Source organism: Camelus bactrianus, chromosome 13 (genome assembly GCF_048773025.1).
Source record: "Camelus bactrianus isolate YW-2024 breed Bactrian camel chromosome 13, ASM4877302v1, whole genome shotgun sequence".
NCBI lineage: Eukaryota > Metazoa > Chordata > Mammalia > Artiodactyla > Camelidae > Camelus > Camelus bactrianus.
The window spans coordinates 61,891,266-61,896,601 of NC_133551.1; positions in this window are offsets into that span (position 1 = coordinate 61,891,266).

Sequence of the window (5,336 nt, forward strand, 5' to 3'; positions counted from 1 at the left end):
GGGGAAACTGAGCCACCATTTGACCAAGGTAATGACCTGTTACCTTGGAATTTGTCCAGGTCCCTCTGACTCCTAACTTTGTGCTCTGTCCACAGTGCTGAAGTCCTGGCTTTTCCTGAAGGCCTCCAGGTTTAGGAATCTGACTCTTAGGGCCTGCAGGGCCCAAACTTTCTAACTGGGTGGTGAGAGCCATGGTCCAACTTGGTCCCTGGGGAGGAAGGGGTCTCTCAGTTTAAGGCACTGTGACGTGGGAACCAGAGACTGGGTGTCTTCCCTTCTTCAGCTGCCAGAGGCCCCAGGGCACAGACCCTCAACCCAAGTCCCCAGGGTGCACATGTCAACCCCACTAGGCCCTAGGGGCCATCTGTTCTGACTCGCTGTAAAAATTAGAGCTGAGCTCTGCAGAACATCAAGCAAGCAGAGGACTCAGACAGCGAGGGGGCCAAAATCAAAGACATTCCCCACTGCCATCCCTATAGATAAGCAGATACCCACCCACACAGGCACAAAGAAATACACATGACTGCTCCCCCCAGATCCACACGCTCATGTTCAGATATGCATGCCTGTGGCAGGCACAGCACAGACCACGGAGCTGCACACTCTGGCTCCTCATGCCCAGGAATGACACACATGCCCAGGGACACCCGCCACACCACAGCCTCACACTGGCAGGGTCTTTGAGATGCCAGCCCTTCACACCATACAAGGATGCACAACCCCAGACCCAGACCCACAGATTCCACAAGCCTGGGCCCCTGGAAAACAGAGGGGGACGAAATGAGTCCCCTTGTCAAGCTTCCACCCACCCCTGTTCTAGCCCTGAGCCCACTTTCTCTTGGGCCTGCCCCTGGATGACTGCCAAAGTCCCTGAGGTCTGCTGCCTCCATGATCTTGTCTCTCTCTGCACAGAACCTTCCAACGGCACGTCTCACTCAGCTAGTTAAAGTCCCTGCCTGAGGTCCCCCATGCTGACCTGCTCCCTGACCTCATCTCCCAGCTGTCTCCTCCCAGCGACATTGTTCTCTTCACCACTTCTGTTCTCTGCACCATCCACTCTGCTGCCTGCCCAGGGGTTGCACTTGCTGTCTCCTCTGTCTCAAGTGCTCTTTCCTACAGGAGCCACGTGTGCCTCCCTACTTCCTTTAGGTCCCTCTGAAACGTCCCTGACCCCAACCCCGTATAAAGCAGCACTGCCCCTTTGCCCCCTCTGTCCCCTTCTCTTCATAGTACTGAACACCACATAGAATATTTCCATACATGTGGGCAGGGGGAGGGTCAGCATCCCCCTCTCCCAGTGGGATGCAGCTCCATGGAGATGGAACTTTGTTATTTGGTTTGCTGCCATGTTCCAGGCACCCAGAACCCAGCCTGGCATACGGTGGGAGCTCAGTGGGTGCTGAATGAATGACTCCGGGAGCATCCAGGGGCAGGGCTCGAGGTGACATGCAGACAGTGGGTTCTGTCACTTCACCTCTCAGTCTCGCCTCTCACATGGCTGTGGTGGGGACTGAAGGTGATGTGCCAGCTCTCAGCACAGCACCTGACCTGAGCTGTGTGGCAGTGAAGTTTTCTCCAGTCCAACTGACCGAATTTCTCTCCCCCGCCTCCCCCAGGAGTGTCAGGTGGTCTCAGAACCAATTCCCTTCCTTTCTATATGCCCTCCCGTATCTGGGGGGCTGGACACCTGCGAACCATGTTCAGCTTCTGCCTGTGAGACTGGATCACACAGAACCGGAGAAGCAGCGGGCTGCCTGGCCACTGGTGGCAGCTTCCTCAACTCCAAACTTTCCTGACTCCCTGAACCCTTGCAGGGGCCTCGTCATACCTCTGGCCTTTCCCATGGATTTGCAAGCCAAATCTCTATTAAGAGACTTATTTCCTACTTCAAGCAGCTAGAGTGGAATGTTTTCTTGCCTGAATTCCGACTGGACTTTGAAGTTTCTAGAGTTTCTCCTGGGGGCATACTCTGATGGTGGGAAGGGGCCAGAGCATGCAGCTGGGTGGCATCAGGGTGGAAACTGGTGGGACATGACTTGTTTCCTCCCCCTTTACCATCCTGGGTGCACCGCAGCGCCACGGTGAGACTGGTCCTCCCCTCCTCCCCCACCAAGCAGCCCTCACAGCAATAATCAAGTCAAAGTGACAGTCACAGTGGATGGTGCTCTCAGCATCTTGCAAGCACAGACTCTTTCATTAACTCATTTACTCCTCACAACATCCCCGTGTGGACAGAGCTGTTATCCTATTTTATACACGAGTAAACTGAGACCCAGGCTATTAAGTCATTTGCTCTTCAGTCATTTACATGGCTAGTAAGTGGCAAATCTGAGATGCAAACCCCAGTCTGGCTCTAGGGGCCATGCTCATAATCACAACTCTCAGCTCTCTTTTCCAGGCATCTGTGCCAGCAGCTCGAGCAGCAGATGAGACCTTGGGGCCTTCGAGGAGGGGGAAGAATGAAGAGACGAATGATGAGTTGATGCTCATTACGTGCTTGAGAATTCACCAAGGCCCTCTCTCCCACCTCTTCTTATCATCATCATTTCCACTTCCCCACAAACCCTGCAGACCTCAAGCATGTGGCCTCTTCCAGAACACGTGGGGAAGGGACTTCTCTCTCCTCTTTATGGGGTGGGTGAAGCACAGGGCATAGGGTCCCTGTAAAAGAATAAGGCTCCAATCTCAGCTCTGCTTCTCAACTGCCCACATGGCCTGGGGAGGTCCTGCCCATGTGTGGGCTTCAGTTCCTGATTGTAAGCAAAGAGGGTGGGATGGAGGACAGTTATGGGCTCTTCCAGCACTGACATTCTAGAATTCCACTTTAAAGACATATTGAAAATCAAGATCTTTGTTCAGGGCAGAGGAGTGGACCACACATATTTTACCAAACCAGGCTGGGCTGGTGTGGGAGGCCGCTGACTGTGTGATAGAGACCCAGAGAGCCAAAGTCCAGTGTACATGGGGAAGTCGACCACCAGGTGGCTTGGCCTCCAGAACAGATCACCTGCAAAGCGGATCATTGGGCTGCAGGGGCTCCAGCCTTGCTCGCTGATCCGAGGCTGCCGCTGCTCTCAGGAGGTTCTCACAGGAAGCTAGGCTGGTTGCCACCCTTTTGATGAGCTGACTTGAGTCACTGATGGCCACTCTGGGTTAGGTGCTAGGCTGAGCACTGGAGCTACAGGTGACTTAGACCCAGGGCCCGGCCTCTCGGAGCTCCCAGGCTAGTGAAGGCAGTCTCCAACCCTCCTACCCTCCTCCAGGCCCAGCTCGAACATTCCCCTCTTCTAGGACCCCTCCCTGGCTTCCAGCTGACTTCCAATGTCCCCCTGGTGTGGTATAAACCTAGCCCACACCCAGGAGCTTCCCAGGGCACCATGACCCACAATCCCTGGACTGTGAAGATGTCAAGACAGGCCCTGGCAGCCCAACCCCACTCTGGGGCTCAGCAAGTGCAGTCAGAACTGTTGCCTGGCAACAAGGACTTGTGACCCAGCCTGCATCTGTCCTGACTGGAAGCAAAGCCACTAGCCTGACTCAGCCAGCATCCAGGTGCTGGGCACTTGGCTAAGGTTACCCTGTGCTGGGCTCAGAAGCTCCTAAGTAAGCAAGAACACTGTGTTGTTCAAATGCTCCAAGTGATCTGCAGAGAGGCAGGGCCACTTTGGGACAGTGGAGAACACATGGGCTCTGAATCCCAGGCCTGCCTCTTACCAGCTGTGGGAGGCTGGCAGGTCACATAAGCTCTGTGGGCCTCAGTGTCACTGTCTCTAAAATGGGCTAATACTGCCTACTAGCATAGTCACTGTGCAGCAGCTTAAACTAGCTAATGGATTCAGATGCTGCTAGTGTCCCAGAGATATGCTCCCCTCCTTCCAGGCCCCTCTGAGGCTGGCATTCACCATCACAACACGAGTCTGCTCCTATTGGAAGCCTTCCTCTTCTGTGGGACACCAAACCTCATTCTGGGCCTTACCCCTGCCTCCTACCCACCACAGCCTGGCAGTGCCTGCAGCGGACAAGACAGCCCCAATGTGATGAGATGTGCCCCGCCAAGTCCTAACCTAGACGTGTGCAGAGGAGCAGCCCCAATGCACCACCTAGAATTGGGAAGGATCTGTTTGGACCAGTCTGTGAAGACGGCCCCTGTGCTAGGTACCTAGCCTGGCCTAGGCTCTGCCGCTCCCATCTGTGCCAAGCAGAGGCTCCCCAGAGCAGGGCATGGCCAGCGGCTTGGGTGTGCCCTTCACTCCAGAGTGGATGGTGCTGTAGAAATACACAAGCTCTGCCAACAGGCAGACTGAGGTTCAAATCCTAGGTCCACTCTTTACTGGCTGTGAGATTTTGGTCAATTCACTTATCCTCTCTGACCCTCAATTGTCCCATCTGGAAAATGGGACTAGGAACACCCACCTTTTGGCACATTTGTTAGGAGTAACATCTCTGATGTTAGGTGTAAAGGACTAACAGGGCCTGGCATGTAAGCCCTGGAGAAAAGCTCACCCCTGATAACAGAGGCCACCTCGGTGATCTGTGCACAGGGAGTGGTAGAGGGAGGAAGGCTGGGTGAAGACCAGACCCTACATCAGCACCAAGGGCACAGAATCCACCCAGATGCCCTATCCAGGCTTGTCAGCAAGCGCTTGGAGAGATTTAATTGGGACAGTCTCTCCTCCTGGGAGAGAAGACCCCAACATCCACCCAGGGAAGCTGAAGGTCACATCAAATCTGAAAGGCGACTTTGTTCTCTGCGGCTTCATCCGTTATGCATGAAAGAGCAGATGGCGGATGCTCAAGATTCATAATTCGAGACATCCGGAGACTAAAGGCATTGGCCAAATTTAAACCGAAAGATGAACTTGTTGGGTGTCTTTTCAGATTATGGGAGAAGAAGAAAGGAGAGAATTTCTTAGTCATCTACCAACCGCTTGGATCCCTTCACAGCCAGTCTGCCCGACGGCCAACATCAGAGGGCTCCGCCCTGGTTCGGGATACTTTTATCACTGTTTGAAAGGGACAAAGAGATAAATGTCTGAGGAGACCCCCCACTGGAGCCTGAAGAGAGCGGCCTTTCTGTGCAACTTGACAGGAGGCCATGGGCAGCACAACCCCAGACGTGGCTCCTGGGGGACCAGGACATGGCGGAGTCGAGGGTCACAGAGATCTAGGTCTGGGCTGTGGCTCTGCCACGTACTAGAAGCACGGACTGGAACCTTGGTGCCTATAGCAGTAAAGGGAGCTCGTACCAACTGGGCTCAATGGGACCTCTGTGATGAGATGAAGCTGAGAGCCCAGCACAGGCCCTGGCACAGAGTAAGAGCTCAGTTAACAGTAGC